General features: G+C 46.6%; 2 protein-coding genes across 9 annotated transcripts in view; one reads left to right on the forward strand and one right to left on the reverse strand.

Annotated features, from left to right (window-relative positions):
• LOC119842466 (zinc finger protein 271-like) overlaps positions 1-19786 on the forward strand; it is a 638009-nt gene that overhangs the window by 473033 nt on the left and 145190 nt on the right. The window contains exons 1-2 of one of the 8 annotated variants that reach the window (XM_043496661.1): positions 12323-12461; positions 13583-13662. The exons of 4 other annotated variants lie outside the window; for them this stretch is intronic. The gene's annotated coding sequence lies outside the window, so the exon portion shown is untranslated. Of the gene's footprint in view, positions 1-12317; positions 12462-13582; positions 13663-14014; positions 14059-19786 lie in introns of those variants that run through there. 3 more of the 8 variants (XM_043496663.1, XM_043496660.1, XM_043496664.1) reach the window with 3 other exon arrangements.
• Positions 1-19786, reverse strand: part of LOC119843027 (zinc finger protein 850-like) — a 765636-nt gene that overhangs the window by 316625 nt on the left and 429225 nt on the right. The gene's annotated exons all lie outside the window — the stretch shown is intronic.

The following is a 19786-nucleotide window of genomic DNA, read 5'->3' on the forward strand; positions in this document are numbered from 1 at the left end:
GTTTCCTCTTTCTCCTTTAGTCCATTTTAAAGGATAGTCGAGTGGTAATTGTACAAAAAATGTTAAAGATAAAATCATGGATTGATGGGATGATTTCTGGGAGCCTCCAGAATTTCTGCTGGTGTGAGAATAGGAGTGGCAGAGACTGAAATGGGGAAAGAAAGTTAGTCCCTGTACCCTACAATTATGAGAGATACAGGCAGGAGGAGAGTGATAAGGCTCTAGGAAACTGCAGGGTTTGCTCTTGAGAATAAGGCAACTGAGGCTGAGAACTGATGTTGCTGTTTGAGGGATAGGAAATATCTTGAGATTGGTGAAGAATCAGATGAAGCCATTCCTGACTTTTAAAGGGCTACACAAGATGACCTCATCAAGGATTGAGGAGGTGTCCCCCACCTTCTGGGGGAGTGAGCCTGCACAGAGCTGAGCAGAAAGTTGTGGGAGATGACTCCCTGGCTGGACATGAAGCCAAGCTGACCCCTACTGCCAAGGCCAGAAGGAGACAAAGAACCTGACATTGAGGACCCTCTCCCTCATCTATTGCACTGCCCTGAGTGTGTGTGACACTGTTTGCCACACTCCTCCCCACCACAGACACCAGGGACATCCCCAGGAAAATAAAAACTTCAGCTGGGATAGGAGATACAGTCAGGGGGCAGGTTTCCACTGAGTCTAAGTGCAGCTGCTAGTAGATGACAGCTTAGTGCTTGGACTCCTCTCCAGCTAAACAGATCCCTGGATTTTCTTGGATTGGATCATGAGCCTCTCTCCCTGGGATCTGGATGTTCCCATCCCCAGAGAATGGGTTGTTTTTTTGTGGTTGGGAATTGGGGGACCAGTAATGGGCTTTGCTGGGTGTTGAATGAATGTTCCAAAGTGGATGCTGAGTCAGGATGGCAGCTTATTTGTGATTTCCTTGCTTTGAACCAGGAGAAGTAAAGTGAAACCGAGTTAGCCAAATGACTCAAGTCTGGAGTCCTGTATGAGACTAGGAGTGGGAGTGGAATTTCAGTGGGGCGAGAGTCTCCATAAGGGGTTTGGTTTATAATTTAGTACCTGTAAGTTACATGGTGGTTCTGCTGTTTGATTCCTGTAATTTCCCATGAATTCAGAGAACTGGAAGGAACAGAGGTGAACTACGGATTCTTACCTTTGAAGTTTCATACTTCATTCATGACACTAATAGCTCTGAAGTTCTATATTTTGACATAGGAACATGCCAGGAAATAACTAGCAGGCTAACTGATAGAATTCTCACACCTGGGGAGGCACCTAGTCTGAAGCCATGACTGGTGGGTTCACCACACCACAAGACCAGAGACAGCAGGTTGTATAAAGATCTTAGTGCCTCCACTGAAACCTGGATATGAAGCTGCAAAGTGCATCAGACTGCTTCTGCTGTCAATTTGTCAGTGACCAGCACTCTGTGCAATTCTGCTTTGGGGAAAAGCAGTGTTTTGGTTGCTGTGCTCCATTTCCTTCTCATGTGTCCCTCTGCTCTTAATCTCCACTAGCTCCAAACCTAGTACCCAGTAGAAGGTCAAGGTGATATAGCGGTGGCAAGTCAGAGCCTACACCCTTAACAGCATGGCACCGACCCCCCCAGCTTGCTGCCAATTCAACCATGAGGGGCTGTCATGCTGTGAGTGGATACATGGCAGGTGTCTCTGTAAATGAACGGCGTCAAGTGGCCAAATGACTCCATGGTTGCTGCAGGAAAAGGATCTCTGTGCTTCAGTGTCGTGGACAAGGAGCTATGGAGCAAATGATTGGATTCTGGTCAACAGATTTCCCTCTACAACTTTGAGCTTCCTAGGTCCTTGAATCCTCCACCACATCAATCATTTGAGTCCAGCTATGCCTCTCCCAGCCCCTCAAAGATCTCCCCTAGGGCGTGCTTGTCTGCCTAGAGGTCTTTATGCTCCTCAATGAGATGGCCAACTCCTTAAAATTACTTTGGAGATCATCTTTACACAAAGCCCACCCAGCCAGCTGCTCTTCCAAGCCTTCCTCCTCCCACTAATCAGAAAATATCCTGTTACCTGACTTAGCTCCCTGACTGAATTCCTTGTGCCTATTCTTGAGGGTCAGTAATTAATCCAGGTATGTTTGGAATCCATGTCTATACTAGTTTTATTGTAATTGTTTTGTAAATAAGTTTTATTTTCTGATACTTTTTGTGCTAGAAAAATGTATCAGTGTGAATTTCAGAGCCATAGCAGTAAAATATATTGCATCTAATGTTCCTGGAATCTAAAAAAATATCTGGATTGACTAGCTCCATGACCCCTTTTGATTCCCTAATCTTCCTCCTGTAGGAGTTAGCGGTGATGGAAAGTCTGAAGAGCAGACCCCCCACCCCCTCCCTATAGCTGCAGTCACTGGAATATAAAAAGTTAACTATTTTGTTCTTCTCCCTCAGCCACAGCAGGATTAGTAGGGTTGTCAGTGTTTTCCTTGATTTCACAGCAGTGAAATCCACTAAATGCTCCAGAATTACACTCTGGAATAAAAGCTTTCATATAAAAAACCCACAGTTTTTCAAAGATGTCCAGGTGATTTGGAGACCCATAATGGGACTTTCAAAAGCATCTAATTGATGCTCTGAAAGTCTCAGCTCATGTCCACCACCACCTCAAAATAAAACAACACAACTTAAAAATCTGAAGAGTGTAACTGATGAAGTGATGCCTGCTTGAGTCTGCAGACAGCCTGAAGGGGGAAAGAAGTTCCTGTACAGTAACTACAAAAACAGGAGTACTTGTGGCACCTTAGAGACTAACAAATTTATTGGAGCATAAGCTTTCATGGGCTACAGATTGACAGAGCCAGAAGAGTACCCAGAAGTCACCTACTCTTTGTTGGGCCTGTCCTGTAGTAACAGAATGCCACTAGCTGTCACCTTCAGCCCCCAACTAAAACCTCTCCAGTGCGTCAAGGATCTACAACCTATCGTGAAGCACAACCCATGACTCACAGATCTTGGGAGACAGCCCCCCAGCCTGAAGCAAATACTCTCCTGCAACCGCACCCCAAACACTAACCCAGGAATCTTATCCTTGCAACAAAGCCCATTGCTAACTGTGTCTGCATATCTATTCAGGGACACCATTGTAGGGCCTAATCACATTAGCCACACTATCAAAGGCTCGTTCACCTGCACATCTACCAATGTGATGTATGCCATCATGTGCCAGCAATTCCCCTCTACCATGTACATTGACCAAACCAGACAGTCTCTATGTAAAAGACTAAATGGACACAGACAGTGGGCTGTAGCCCACGAAAGCTTATGCTCAAATAAATTTGTTAGTCTAAGGTGCCACAAGTCCTCCTGTTCTTTTTGTGGATACAGACTAAGACAGCTGCTACTCTGAAACCTGCACAGTAACTATTGTTCTTTGAGATGTGCTATGCACATACATTTTCTGCCACAGGTGCATATGCACCCTGTGCACTTGAGTTGGAGACTTTTGCCAGTGGACAAAATAATAAAAGGGGCATGTTCACTGCCTCCCTCTGTTCCTTTGCCCCACTGTATGTAGCATCTGAAGTAGCAGAGAAGGTAGGACAGTTGTGGAATATATATATGTGCACAACACATCTTGAAGAACAGTTACTGTATGGGTAGGTAACCATTTTTTCCCCTCTTTGCTATGATGATCAATACCCTCCCCTCACAACACATCTTTCAAGATCCATGAGTCCTACACCTGCCTGTCACAACATGTAGCACATCTTCTCCAGTGCAACAAATGCCCCAAACAACTATGTGGGTGGAACCAGTTAATCACCATGCTTTCAAATGAACTCATCAGAAAAAAAAATAAAAATAAAAATACCATATCACTTTTCACAAAATGATCACTCCATATCTGACCTCAGTCCTCATTCTAAAGGGAAACCTGCACAACACCTTCAAAAGATGATCCTGGGATCTTAAGTTTAACTCTGACATCAAAAATCATGGACTCAGACTGATTTTACAGTCAAGGAAAGCGTGGGCCCATTACTGAGGGAGGGAGGCAACCAACCTAGTGACAGAGGATGTGGAAAGAGCTGAAGTACTCAATGCTTTTTTTGCCTCTGTCTTCACAAACAAGGTCAGCTCCCAGACTACTGCACTGGACAGCACAGTATGTGGAGGAGGTGACCAGCCCTCTGTGGAGAAATAAGTGGTTCAGGACTATTTAGAAGAGCTGGACAAGCACAAGTCCATGGGGTGAGATAAGCTGCATCTGAGAGTGCTAAAGGAGTTGGCGGATGTGATTGCAGAGCCATTGGTCATTATCTTTGAAATCTCATGGCAATCACGGGGAGGTCCTGGACGACTGGAAAAAGGCTAATGTAGTGCCCATCTTTAAAAAAAGGGAAGGAGGAGGATCTGGGGAACTACAGGCCTGTCAGCCTCACCTCAGTCCCTGGAAGAGTCATGGAACAGGTCCTCAAGGAATCAATTCTGAAGCACTTAGAGGAGAGGAAAATGAGGTACAGTCAGCATGGATTCATCAAGGGCAAGTCATGCCTGACTAATCTAATTGCCTTCTATGAAGAGATAACTGCTCTGTTGATGAGGGGAAAGCAGTGGACATGTTATTCCTTGACTTTAGCAAAGCTTTTGATACAGTCTCCACAGTATTCTTGCCAGCAAGTTAAAGTATGAGCTAGATGAATGGACTATAAGGTGGATAAAAATCTTGCTAGATCATTGGGCTCCATGTCTAGTTGGCAGCTGGTATCAAGTGGAGTGCCCCAGGGATCAGTCCTGGGGCTGGTTTCTTCAATATCTTCATTAATGATCTGGAGGGTGGCATGGATTGCATCCTCTGCAAGTTTGCAGATGACACTAAATTGGGAGGAGAGGTAGATATGCTGGAGGGTAGGGATAGGATACAGAGGGACCTAAAGAAATGAGGATTGAGCCAAAAGAAATCTGATGAGATTCAACAAGGACAAGTGCAGAGTCCTGCACTTAGGATGGAAGAATCCTATGCACCGCTACAGACTAGGGACTGAATGGCTCAGCAGCAGTTCTGCTGAAAAGGACCTAGGGATTACAGTGAACAAGAAGCTGGATAGGAGGCAACAGTGTGCCCCTGTTGCCAAGAAGGCCAATGGCAATTTGGGCTGTATAAGTAGGGGCATTGCCAGCAGATTGAGGGACGTGATTGTTCCCCTCTATTCAACATTGGTGAGGCCTCATCTGGAGTACTGTGTCTAGTTTTGGGCCCCACACTACAAGAAGGATGTGAAAAAATTGGAAAACATCCAGCAGAGGGCAACAAAAATGATTAGGGGACTGGAACACATGATTTATGAGGAGAGGCTGAGGGAACTGGGATTGTTTAGTCTGCAGAAGAGAAGAATGAGGGGGGATGCAATAGCTGCTTTCAACTACCTGAAAGGGGGTTCCAAAGAGGATGGATCTAGACTGTTCAGTGATAACAGATGACAGAACAAGGAGTAATGGTCTCAAGTTGCAGCGGGGGAGGTTTGGGTTGGATATTAGGAAAAAAAAAACTTTCACTAGGAGGGAGGTGAAGCACTGGAATGGGTTACCTAGGGAGGTGGTAGAATCTCCTTCCTTCGAGATTTTTAAGGTCAGGCTTGACAAAGCCCTGGCTGGGATGATTTAGTTGGGGATTGGTCCTGCTTTGAGCAGGGGGTTGGACTAGATGACCTCCTGAGGTCCCTTCCAACCCTGATATTCTATGTCACATTATAACAATCTGGAATGGTGTGCAAGCATTAGAACAGGCACTGCTGCAAAAGTTCCACAATGAACTTCACTGGCTGGTGCAAGTTTGTGAATATGCAGAGGACAGTGGAAGAAATAGGGTGTGGAGATCCCCTTCCTCCTTAGTTAGTTGGTGTGGTGAGAATTTGTAGGAGGAATATCTGCGCTACCTTCAGTGAAACCCCTACCCTTACTCTGCCCTCAGCTCCTGCCAGGATCTTCTCCAGGAACCAAGCAACAGGATTCAGGAAGTGGAAGGGAACTGTGCAAGAGAAAGGAGTTCGGGGGGGGGGGGGGGACGGGACTATGAAGTGGTTGCAGTGGGAATCCCCCTTTGTCTCTCAGGGGATGGAGTTACCATGAAGGAAATGGGTAAAAATATAAGGAGATGGAGGGATGGGACGGGTAGTGTGAAAGCTGGTAGATTTAACTGTGTCTGTGCAGTTAGGGAACTCTCAGTGGGGGGAGAAGATCAAGGGGTGTGTGTGTGTGGGGGGGGTTAATTCTTCATTTCAAAGTCTAATCTCCAGACCACTTTCCCTAAAACAAGCCATGGGGTTCTCTCCAGTTCCACAGTGATGGTTATAGATCTCTCCAAGGACAGGGGCATGTTTTCTCCATCAGACATGGAAGGTTTAACAAGGCTTGGGCTGTATAGGTTTAAAAAAAACAAAAACAAAAAACCCTACAACTTTGACACTCCACCCCTTCCTTGTAAATCATGTGAAAATTCCTGAAGTGATCTATGTGGGTCCACTGGCAATTAGCACCCTCAATTTTTTTTGCTAATCTTTCTCAAAGGCTCTGGGCACAGCAGAAGGAAGCTGTGTTTCAAACATTTGTGCCTCAAAAACTGAGGAGAGATTATTATTTTAAAGAAATAAACCTCAACACGTCATGGCAGTTTAAAAAAAAACGTAGGTTCGACTTGTGAAAAAAAAAACCCTTCAGATTTCATCCTACAAGGGATACATTTCAGGTCCTCATATAGCACTTTCCCATTCCCATCAATATTTTGTTTATTAAATTAAAGTGGCAGAGAATTGTGATTAGAACTTTCTCAAACACTTACCTTTGCCCAAATCCTTCTGCTTTCAGACTAATCCTGACAGCTGCAAAGCTTTAGACAAGCCAGTGATTCAGAATTTTTAAAGATGACCTATAAAAGAAATATATAAATTATTGGTTTTGTGAGCATTTTTGCTTTTTTTTTATTACAAGAAAGGTCTGTAAAGTATTTTATTTCCTTTCTTTTTAAGATTAGAGACTTTGGGTGGAATCTATGAAGGGACGTCAGCATTGCAATAGTGAGTTGTAACAGTAAGCACCTAACTTTTAGGCACCTAGAAAAATCTCAGGAACAAGACTGCAATCCACAAAATCCTAAATTAGGTGTCCAGGCTCCTGTACAATGAATAGGGAGACATACGAGTCTAACAAAAGCCAGCATTGTAGATGAGGAGCTACCTAAACTAGCCAATCAGAGATGCCAACCAAGGGGGTGTTGACTAAATCCCATCCCTTTCTCAGAGATGGGTGCTTAAGTCCAGACACAAGGGATGTGCCTCTCTCTTTTCAATTCATGAAAGGGAACCCCTCTTCTAGAGTCAGGCAGCTTAGTTGCCTCATTTATTTCTTGCAGGAATGAAGCAGGTGCCTGCCTTGTCCCATACAATATGGGGGAAGAAAGAAGAGGTGAGAATCATGCTTCTGCTACTGTGCACCTTATAACTTTTAGCCCAGTGGTTAGAAATATGGGAGGCCCAAGTTCAATTCCTACCTTTCTGCCAGCAAACACTTGAATAGGGGTCTCCCTCCAGCTAGGGGAGTGCTCCAATCAGTGACCTATGGGATATTCTCACATGGGGCTGCCTATATTCCTTCTGATTATTTCCACCATAGATTCCAAGGGCAGAAGAGACCATTGTGATAATCTAGTCTGACTGCCTTGTGATGGGATGCAGATTTACCACCACAGCACCTCCTGCTGGTTGCTCTGGGAATTAGCTCTGTCCTAGCTGTGGAGCACCCTCAGCAGGAGGCGTCCCACTCATTGCTTGGTCTGCTGTCCGGGACCCACATTGCTCCCTGGCTTGCAGTATCCTCTTCTGGACACAGCCCTCCAGCTGTGCCCCACTCAGTTCTCTCCCATTCCAGGGGTAACAGCAGTCCTTTGGCTTGCACTTGCCTCAGTAGCCAACCACAACCCAAAGTCTAGCCCCTCACTTCAGGACAAGTTGCAGTCTGTATCAGCCACACTCCTCTACAGCCAGGTGCAGTGCAGGGGCAGAGACCCAGGCCCATCTGCTACTCTGGGTCCCAACCCAGGAACCCTCTAGCAGCAGCCTCTCTCTGCTCTCCTCTCCCCTTGTCCAACTATCTTCCCTGGGCCACTTCCCCTTTCACAGAATCACAGGGTTGGAAGGGACCTTAGGAGGTCATCTAGTCTACCCCCCTGCTCAAAGCAGGACCAATCCCCAATTTTTGCCCCAGATCCCTAAATGGCCCCCTCAGGGATTAAACTCACAACCATGGGTTTAGCAGGCCAATGCTCAAACCATTGAGCTATCCCCCTTTGGACCCTTGTACTTTTTCAGCCCTTCTAGCAAAGGACCACAACCTGGTAAGTCACCGGCAGGAGCCCTCCCTCTGCTCCCCCGAGCCAAGCCAGTCCTTCTCCCTTGCTAGTTCAGGAGAGACTGCCCTCTCCTTGGCTAGGCAGCCTTTACATAGGGTCCAGCCTGGCCCTGATTGGCTGCCTCTTTCTTTGCCCTGATTGGCTCTCCACAGGCCTTTGCTGACTGGCTGCAGGTCTGCACAGCGTCTCTGGCCTGTTCCAGCCCTTTTTCTCATGGAGTGGGGCAGCTGCCCCACTACACTCCTGTATAACACAGGCCATACAACTTCCCCAAAATAATTCCTAGAGCAGATCTTTTAGAAAAACACCTACTCTTGATTTAAAAGTTGTCAGTGATGGAGAATTCACCATGACCTCTTGGTAAATTGTTCCAGTGGTTAATTACTGTCACTGTTAAAAATTTGACTCTTAAATAGGAAGGAGCAAGTTCATCTCATTTGGGAGTTTAACTCTCCACTAACACACACCCATGACTCTAGGCAACAGTTTCCCTCCAAAACCTGGAGAAGCTGCTACAGTTCAAAAAGATGAGGGAGGAGAGGGTTGAAAATCTGAAATGTGAGGGGATTTTATCTGAATATTTGATAATATGAGAGAAAGGGGGCAAAATCTGAGGGGAAATTTAGCCAGAAGCTCTGGTGGCAATCGGGAGGCAGCAGTTGAGTGGGGCGGGCACATGATTCATGTTGGCTGGGGGGAGCTGAGGTAATGACTCAGGGCAGTGGATGATTTCCCTCCCAAACAAAGACAAATTTCTGCAGTTAAAGAAGGTGGGCCCCCCCGCCGCAAATCTGAGGGTGTTTTGAGGTCAATAACAGCATTTGACAATGAAACAGAATAGGGCAAAGTCTGAGGAGATCTAATATTAATATTTGATAAATAGCATGAAGGGGTGAAATCTGAGGGGATTTTAGATAAATATTCAATAATGAGAAAGAGAGGGGGAAATCCAAGGGATTTGATCAGTGTATGATAATTAGGGGGTGAAAGGATGATAGCCTAAGGGATTTTCTGTTAATAGTCATGAACTAGACAGGAATGGTAAAATCTGAAGAGGAAATTAAGGTTCCTATCAATATTTGATAATTAGAGGGAAATAGGGTAAAATCCTAGGTGGTTTTATACCAATATTCAATAAATAACTAGACATTGATTTCTTCCCCACAGCCCACCCCAATGCCTGAATGGGGACAGGGGAAGGGGGGAGGGTTGCATTGGCCTTCTAAACCCAGGGTTGTGAGTTCAATCCTTAAGGGGGTCATTTAGGGATCTGGGGCAAAAAAAATTGGGGATTGGTCCTGCTTTGAGCAGGGGGTTGGACTAGATGATCTCTTGAGATCCCTTCCAATGATGATATTCTACGAAAACAGCTTAAGAAGTGCTCCTGTCTTCAGCACTCAGATACCCAGCTCCCAATGGGGTCCAAACCCCCAATAAATCTGTTTTACCTTGTATAAAGCTTATACATTATCCACTTGCCAGCACAAAGGTATACAGGAAGACTTACAAGTAAACAGAGCCATTTACAACCAATTGTCCTTATTAATGGGAGCCATCAAGATTCCAAGCCATCATTAATGGTCCACACTTTGCATAATTACAATAGGACCTCAGAGTTATATTTCATATTTCTAGTTTCAGATACAAGAGTGATACATTTATACAAATAGAATGAACACACTCAGGTTAGATTATAAACTTTGTAATGATACCTTACAAGAGACCTTTTACATGAAGCATATTCCAGTTACATTATATTCACACTCATTAGCATATTTTCATAACATCATATGGAGTGCACCGTCACAAGGGGAATCTCGAGTAGGAAGTGAGAGGTTATTTTATACTATTTGGCACTGGTGCAACTGCTGCTGGAATACTGTGTCCTGTTCTGGTGTCCATAATTCAAGAAGGAAGTTGATAAACAGGACAGGGCTCAGAGAGGAGCCATGAGAATGATTAAAGGATTAGAAAATATGCCTTATAGTGATAGACTCAAGGAGTTCAATCCATTTAGCTGAACAAAGAGAAGGCTAGGGGTGATTTGATAAATCTCTATATGTGCCTTTGTGGGGAACAAATATTTAATAATGGGCTGTTCAGTGTAGCAGACAAAGGTATAACAAGATCCAGAGGCTGGAAGTTGAAGCTAGAGAGATTCAGATTGAAAATAAGGTGTACATTTTGCTCTTTATGGTCATTAAAATCATCGTGTTGGCTGAGGTGAGGGATTGGCCCTGAATTGGCTTCTCTGATGTGGTGTTTTCCTCTCCTTTCAGACTGCACCAGCTTCCCTTTGTTTTGGAGGGAAATTTCCATCCAGGACAGGCACAGAGTGGGTTTAAACTCTCCAGTGATAAGCTTTCGACTGCATGTTTTGGGAACCAAGTTGTTTCCCCTGTTATGTCAGTGAAAATGTATATGTTTGCTGATTAATGTGACTTGCCTCATTTAATAAACATCAAAGCCAGGAGCATCCCCCAACTGAGGGAACGGTGTCTCCCAGCAGCTAATGGGGCAGTTTACCCCACCCCCACAACCCAACCCAGCTCTCCCCAGCTATGAGGGGACAATCACCTGCCCTTCCCCACTCCCAACTGTCCTGACCTTTTGACTCCATCTCCCACTCATGCTAACGAGGCATCACCCAGGGCTTCCTGGTGCCTGTGTCAATGGTAGGGCCATTTTATTAATTTCTTCATATTCATAAAAATATCCCGTGAGATTTGATCTGCCTCTTAATTTTGGAAACTTCTGGTTTTGGAGGGAAAATATTCTCTGGAGCTGTGTATATGTGTATGGTGGTGGTTGCGGGACCAGATGGTGTGAAACCCCATCCCCTCTGATCAACTTTCCCCTCACATATGGAAATCAATGCTTTCCTCCCTTATGTCAATAAAATCAGATATTAGTTGTTCACTAACCTTCCCTAAGTAAGCAGTGTAGGATGCAGGATATTCTTGATTTTCATGGCCTTGTTGGGAGTTTGTAAATGGTGAGATAGACCAGGAAAATGTGACATGGCAACTTTAAGAACATAAGAACAGCCATACTGGGTGAGACCAAAGGTCCATCTAGCCCAATATCCTGTCTTCCGACAGTGGCCAATACCAGGTGCCCCAGAGGGAATGAACAGAACAGGTGAACATCAAGTGAGCCATCCCCTGTCACCCATTCCCAGCTTCTGGCAAACAGAGCCTACAGATACATCCCTGCCCATTCTGGCTAATAGGCATTGATAGACCTATCCTCCATGAATTTATCTAGTTCTTTTTTGAACACTGTTATAGACTTGGCCTTCACAACATCCTCTGGCAACCAGTTCCACAGGTTGACTGTGTGTTGTGTAAAAAATACTTGTTTGTTTGTTTTAAACCTGCTGCCTATTCATTTTAACGGGTTAAACTATTTTATAATGTATTCCTTTGTCTTTTTAAAGGAATTCAATATCTCTGGGGGGCAGCCACAAGGCAGGATGGAAACACAAGTCCAAGGAGTGGATTACTTGTAACTAGGGTAATAGTCCCAAACAGAATTTGGATAAGAGATCCCTCCTTTATTTATTAATTGCTTCTTGAGCTGTTTGAGCCCTCAAGTCTCCCATATACCTACTCTGATTTCCCACAGACCTGCCAGAAAGATATTTGGCTTGTGAGATTTCAGGTGAGTTGCTTTACTTTTGCAGAGTGCAGGGTTCTATACCTGGCTTACAATGGAAGGCTCTGGTTTCAGCTATATAGCTATGGAGAGACCAGCATTGCTCCAGAATATACATTTGTCAACCTGATTCGTTCCTCTGCTGCCTTTCTGTCTCCGGTGGGGAGGGAGAGAAGGACATTTTGATTAGGGAGCTGTGGCCACCAGAGGGCTCTGGTTATTGTTAAGGGAGGAGGCTGCTGCTCCATGGCTTTTTCACTACAGAGCCTGATGATAAGAGGCTGAACTTCCTGGGTCACAGGATGCTGCTGCATCCTTCGTAATTAACCCCTCTCTCTGCCCAGCCCGGGGGGACTTTCTGCGGTGGCTGGAACCAGCCCCTGGCAGCCCGGGCTCTGCCGACACCAGCCCCTGAGCCGGAGCCTGCAGGTGAGGGGGAGACCCGGGGAAAGGGCTGGGGCTGGGCAGGAAAGTGACTCTGCCCCAACGGCCCCTCCTCGCCCCAGCTCTGCTCCCGGGCGGGCGGGAGTCTGCGAGTCCCAGAGCTGCTGCCCTCCTGACCCCCACCCGGCTCCGCTCCCCTGAGTGTCTGCAGGAGCCGAGCCAGCGCCGGGAGAGCGACCGCCCCGGCCCGAGCCAAGGACCGAGTTCCCAGCCCGGGGGAGGGGAGGGGGCAGGAGGGGACGGGGCAGAGACTGGCAGGGGCAGCCGGAGCAATCAGTGGGGAGGGAGGTTCCCGGCTCCCAGCCCTGCCCAGCCCCGGTCCCTGCAGCGCCCCGGGCAGGTTGACTTTCCTGGGACAAGGTGAGGAGCAGGGAGAGGAAAAGCCAGTTCCTGCCTCTGCCTGGTCCCCGCGCTGCGGGGGATGCGCTGCCCTGGGGAACGTGTCAGGGGACCCCCATAGGTATATCTACCCTGCATTGTAAACCCAAGTCTGTGGGACCCGAGTCTGCAGATTGGTGTTCCTAAGCCCACGCTTTTGCGTCCACACTGTATGGTGTACCAAGATTTACGATTTCTGGACCTGAGCCTCACAACCTTGCTGACCCGAGTCAAAACTTCTGATTCCAGGGGCATACCCAGCCTATGCCAGGATTCCTAGCACCCTCCTAGCTGTTGCTGCTCTAGGCCTCGGCGCACTGTGGGAAAACTTGACAGTCCATTCTGAGGCACTTGACCAGAAGTTGCCTTAGCCTGCCAACACAACAGCCACTTGCTGAGCCGTATTCACACTCCCTGCAACCAGTGCTAGTGTAATCCACACACCACCTGGATGTGGTGTTCTGTCCCCTCTAGTGGCCTGAGACCACTTTGAGTTAATGAGGATGCTATAGCCTTAGTTAAGGGCCACATGACTTTTAGCTCATGCAGTAGAGACTCGTGCATTTAGCTCCAGAGGTCCAGGTTTGCTCCTGCTCGCAGATGACCAGGGTTTGTCTGTGGTTATATTACACAGGAGGTCAGGCTAGATGATCACAATGGTCCTTTCCAGCCTTGGGATGTAGGAATCTATTGAAACTGGTCCAGCTTGCACTTTACTCCTGTTTCAGGAGGAAGAGGTGGAGCATCCCTGAGATACTGTGGATGTTGCAGTCGTGTTTCTGACTTTCTGAAGACACCCTCAGAGGAGGTACAGATATTCCAGACTCCAACTGCAGAAGCTGTCTCATGACTTGTGTTGCCGCAGATTCTCCATGTAGACCTGCGCTTCTGGAGCAGGGCCATAAGTATGGATGGTGGACCAAGTTGTTTTGTGGACCTGGGAAGACCAGGAGTTGATCAAGAACTTTCTCATGGAGAAGCAGAGGTTCCTGGAGCTGTGTGATCAGCTTGCCCAACCCTCCGGGTCAGGACTCACTCATGAGGGAGGTCATGCCGGTCAGAAGCAGGTGGCTATAGCCATCAGGATGTGAGTGGATGGAGCCCCCCCCCCCCCCCCCCCCCCCCCCATGTCCCCCCCCCCCCTAGAACTGAGACTGGTGTACCTAGGGAGATGATAGAATCTCCTTCCTTTGAGGTTTTTAAGGTCAGGCTTGACAAAGCCCTGGCTGAGATGATTTAGTTGGGGATTGGTCCTCCTTTGAGCAGGGGGTTGGACTAGATGACCTCCTGAGGTCCCTTCCAACCCTGATATTCTATGATTCTGATACTCCTGGCTGCTACAGGTCCATTGCTAACCAGTTTGGTGTGGGTACTGTGGGAGTGGAGGTGTGTGAGGCCATCAGGACTGTGATTTACCCACAGGTGTGTAATAAACATTGTCTCTGAAATAATTGCTGGTTTTGAGAGAACAGGCTTTCCAAATTGTGCTGGGGCCATCAATGGGACTCCCCCGCCCGTAGTTTGCCCTCTTCAAGAAGCATGTGAGTACATAAACCACTAAGGTTACTACGCCATGATTGTGCAGGCCCTCGTCAACTACACATGCCTATTGCCAGACGCTAATGTTGGCTGCCCTGGCAAAGGGCGTGATGCTGGGTTTTCCGCAGATCAGGATTTTACCTTCAGACAGTCTGGGACAGTAGTCCCACCAAATAACGTTGTTAATGGAGTAACTCTCCCCAGGGGTTCTCAATCTTTTTCTTCCGCCCCCCAACTCCACAGCTCACCTGTGCCACAACAACTGTTTTTCTGCTTATCCAGTAGAGTAGATTAAAAGACAGGGCCGGCATTAGGGGGTAGCAAGCAGGGCAAGTGCCTGGCACCCCAAGCCACAGGGGCCCCCACAAAGCTAAATTGCTCAGGCTTTGGTTTCAGCCCCGGGTGGCAGGGCTCAGGCTTCATCTTCATCCACTGACAACAGGCATCAGCTTTCTACCCTGGGCCCCAGTGAATCTAATGCTGGCCCTGCTCTCTGGTTTATTTTGGCAGACCCTGTGAAACCTGCTCGCAGCCCTGCAGGGACCCCAAACTCCTGGCTGAGAACCACTGTTCTAGGAGACCCCACATACCCTCTTTTGCCTTGGCTTATGAAAATGTGCCCTGATCTCAGAAGGCCTGACAAAAGATTTAATTACACTTTCAGTTTACTACCTATGTTTACAATCCTTTTAGGTAGTCCACTTTCTGGAGGACATAACAGTTCTGGAAATTCCTGAATGGCAAAGGGATCTTCTATTCCAAGATGCCTGGAGCAAGTCATCCAAATGCTTGCTAAAGAGCTTTTCAGGCTTATAGTGACTGACCAGCACATATATGATTGGAGGGGGCTAATGACTTTCAAAGGAGGCCCTAGAAAGCATGCCCTGCTGCAAAATGTGACCACTCATCTGGAGTTCCTGTACTGAGAAAAGTTGGCAATCATCAGGATTGGTTGAAAATTCATGGGGAAATCAATAGGATGTTGTGTTTGCCTGCAGATGTATTGCAGCCTCCCTGAACACTCCCTGAAATAATGCAGTGACCTAAGGACAGCTTGGGGTCACAACACTGGCCCTGATCATACTTCTGTAACAAAGATTACAAAGCACTCCCTCCCCGGAACATTTATGGACATAGTACAGGACCTGTGGATTACATACAACCTCCTGGTTTAGTTCAGACAGTTCATATGGCATCCATGGATTACATATTCCCCTTCCCCCAGACCATAACAGTCTTGAGTAATCGGTCAGGTAGCTCAGGATGGTCTGGTATGACCAAGTTGTATGGTGTGGCATACTGTCGGGGAGGGCAATGTAAGATTCTTAATTTTAACACCCCAACAAAACAATGTGTGTGTCTAGTACAAATTTCACCATAACTGCGTATTTAACTTCTCTTTTCCCTTCTCAATATCCTTTTTGAATTGCACATGGTGGTGGGGGTGGAGGTAGGGGTGATGCCAAGGTACGGGTGTGTGTTCTGCCAGCTTGTGATAATAATTTAATTCGGCCGTAAGCTGGAAATCCATCCCATCTGTGTTTTAACAACAACAAATGTGGAGGCAGAAGCTTAACAGGTTCTGGTGCCACTTCTACCTCTTCTGCCCATTCCGCTGCAGGCTACTCCTCGGGGCATGCTCAAACATCTCCTCTGAGTATGGACCCAGGATGTGTTGCAGCTTTTCCAGCAAAGCCTCCCTAGGGACCTGCGTGAGTGTCAGTCACTTCCTGAGCTTGATCCAGAGGCTCCTGGCTCTCCTGGGGTGCTGCCTGTGACTCAGGAGACTGTCATGTACTGTAGTAGACTCAGAGCTTGCTGCAGTTCCCAGTACTAGGTTGAATACCTTGTCTAAGAGGCAGATAGACAGAAATGTGGTTGTCATTCCTGACTCCTAATAGTCGGTCTCGAGCCACCGGATTCATTCTCTGCATTGAGCAATGGTCCGGTCAATCTCCGACACTGCCAGCTTCTCCAATATGTCCTGGTACACAAGCTCTTATCTAGTACTCTTGCTGAAGTCAAGCATTTTGGTTGCTTCACATCAGAGCGTAACCAGAATCTGGCTTTGTTCCTGTGACCAGCTAGCAATGCGCTTGGTGGAGACATGGCCTAGGATATCTTCTTACTGGCCATAGCTAATGCAGGAGATGGTAAACTGTGCTTATATTTCAGCAGTCAGAATAAAAGAGAAGGGTTAAATGCTGAGCAGCAGATGGGAACTAAGGGGGGTTGCTTCTGGTGCTTGGGAGTCAAGTGGTAGTGTTGGGATAGAAGGGCTGAGAAATATTAGCCCATGAGATTTCAGGAAAGCGTTGGCAGACTTTCCAGACATGAGTTTGGTGACCCGGGCTTGATCTATGTCCAGACTGCAAAATGATAGCACTTGGACCTGAATCCCAGTGGGACTTGGACTCAGACCCAACATCCCTGGTGGGTCCTAAGACTTGCGTCCTGAGGATTTACTGACCCAAATCAGAAAGATTTGTGTGAGGATGGTAGGAGGGGTTTGGGCTCAAACCTGAGTCTGAATCTGGGTTTATAATGCCATGTAGCTATACCCAAAGCAGCTCCTTAGATTCCACTCTTCTCTGGCATTTGATTCAGAGACTCTGTTATTGGGGAGTGCTTAAAAATGTTTTTGTGCATTTCATATTGGTAGGAGCAGCCGGATCTGCTATATAATAAAGTGAACAAGCATTTTCTCAGTGTGGCAAAGTCTAGAGCATCTGTCTGCAGGAAAAGAGCCTGGGAGGAATCGGGGTATGAAAGGGCCTAAAGCCCCTTCAGAAACCTCCTTGGTTACCCTTCTCACCCCAACAGGCTGCAGAATAACATCCTAGTTTCACCCCAGATGGTCCCATCATCCTAGGGGACAGGGAAAGGAAGTGTCTTCAGGGGAGCCAGCTCAGGGATTGTCAGGTAGCTGTTGGGGAGGGGTAGCAGAGGAAGAAGGGTTCATGGGGAGGCAGGATAGTAATAAAGACTTGTGAATTGCTTAAAATGAGGCCTTTTCTTTTTAGGAACAAACTGTTTGGGATGGGGTGGGAATTCCCTGATCTCTGCATTCAGAAACCAAAGCCCTGAAGTGCCCATAGATGGATTGGGCAGGGGCTTCTGGAAATAGTTTCTGGTCCCAGAGGGGCGAAAATCTAGAGCCTAAAAATACAGCAATGAGTGTATCAGAAATAGCTAGATAGGACAACGGTCCGAGTAACTCCAGAGAAGTTCTCACAAACTCCCAGTCCTGTCCAAGCCCAAGCCCAAGCCCAGATGTGGCCCCCCAGCTCCCAAGATAGACCAGGCCAGAGAAACAGAAGTACCAAGACCTGAGGATAAATCTGGATTCATTTGTCATTTTAAAGAGCATATGGCACAGACAGTCTCCTGACTCAGCTTTTCTGCTGACAGCAATTTGTGTATCATTGTTTCAGTTAATGGGCACTGAAAATTTGCCTTTGAGACAAATTAAATTAATGCCACTTAAAGCTGGCGCCAGCAGCACCCAACGAGTGCCCCATCCCCCATAGGTGCTAGCCCCTCCCTCCTCAAAACCAGGTCAATACCTCAACCCTGCTGAATCCTCTGAACAGATGTGGGTTATTTTGGACCCAGGTGGGATGAGGAGTAGATTCCAAAGTATGAGGGAGAACCAGCTGCCGTGCTCTGTGGTATGGAAGGACGTGTCCAAAAAATGGATTCTGAGATGGAGGGTTCCCAGTGCATCTTTTTCTGTCACTGGCATAAGAGAAGGAATGTTTCTATTTATGGAATCCAAAAAATTTGTCTGCAAAGTCTGTTCTTCCCAAATCCCCAGATTGCTGCTTACTGCTGAGGGGACTGTTACCTTCTGGATATTTGGTGACATCATTTCCCTTGTTGTAGGTCTGGGCAATGATTGAGTCATGTCCTGCATTGTCCAGAGATGCCAGAATCCTCTACAGGGGGTGCAACATGTCTCTCACTAGGAAACTTCCCCAAAGGATTGGGGGGAGGGATAGCTTAGTGGTTTGAGTATTGGCCTGCTAAACTCAGGGTTGTGAGTTCAATCCTTGAGGGGGCCATTTAGGGATTTGGGGCAAAAATTGTGGATTGGTCCTGCTTTGAGCAGGGTGTTGGACTAGATAATCTCCTGAGGTCCCTTCCAACCCTGATATTCTATGATTCTAAGACCTCTATTATTGCTGAGGGGTAATGATGCAGTAGCTTAGTGATGCTGTGACTAGTGTGCTTTGTGTGCCAGTGCCTGCAGGTTCCAGTCTGACAGAGGTGAATTTTCTCTGGAGAGGAAATGTGATCTAGGGAACTAGCCTGGTACTCTTGAGATTCAATGTGAATTTCCTACTGTGCTCCAGATTCTATCTGTGATGCTGTGCAAAGTGCTTCCCGGACCCCAATTCACCACCTGTAAAATTAGAATTTTTTTTAATTTGCCTAGGAGCTGCTGTTGTGGAGCAGGACCCTGCTGTGCTAGGCACTGTACAAACTGAACAAAAAGACAGTTTCTGTCCCAAGGAGTTTTCAGTCTAAGTAATAATAATAGCTCTTCCCTATCTCACATGGGTGCTTTGAGGATAAATAGGTGATAGATTATGAGGTACTGAGATACTAGGGTGATGGTGGGCAGATAAGTGATGGAAATATCTAGAAAATAGCAATTAATATCAGATTGTCTACTCGTTGCAGTTGTTTTTCCTCTTTGTGACATGCCTGCAAACAGATAGCAGCATTCTCAGCTGTATTCAGAAGGATTACAGATTTCCTTCTTTATTCTTGGCCGGCAGGTCATTCAGATTGTGACTCTTACAACTGCATGTACCCTATACTCCAGGGTTTTTTTTTTGCTGGGCCCCCCTTTGAAAATATTTCAGGCTGTGACAACACCCCCCCATCCCAGAAAAAAGTGATGGCAAATTACTGTACATACTCATAGGAGCACTAAGCGAAGCATGTAATCATTATCTCTGCAGTCAAAAGCACTGAAGCTTTTCAAATAGTGTAAAGCAACAGTATGGTAATGCCACCCTTACTTATGCACTTCAGAGCTGGGTAGCCGGAGAGAGGCAGCTGCTGTATTCCCCCCTCCCGTTCCAGTTCTCCTTTCCTCCATCCTCTATTTGGGAATTTGAAATATGGTAACCCTAGCAAAGGATCTAAAGGTTATCACAATATTTTTTATGATCTCAACACTCCCCTACAATAGCTTTTTGACCCCCTTTTGGGTTGGGACTCTAAGTTTGTGAAACGCTGCTATACTCCTTTTATAACTCAGTTGTGCAGCTAACATGAGATGCTACATTCTCAAAGGAACAAACTGGATGTAAAATCCTGGAACATTCTTTGTTGGAAAGACACTAAGAATGTGTAACAGACCCTGATCTTACATGTTTTCC

Source organism: Dermochelys coriacea, chromosome 14 (genome assembly GCF_009764565.3).
Source record: "Dermochelys coriacea isolate rDerCor1 chromosome 14, rDerCor1.pri.v4, whole genome shotgun sequence".
NCBI lineage: Eukaryota > Metazoa > Chordata > Testudines > Dermochelyidae > Dermochelys > Dermochelys coriacea.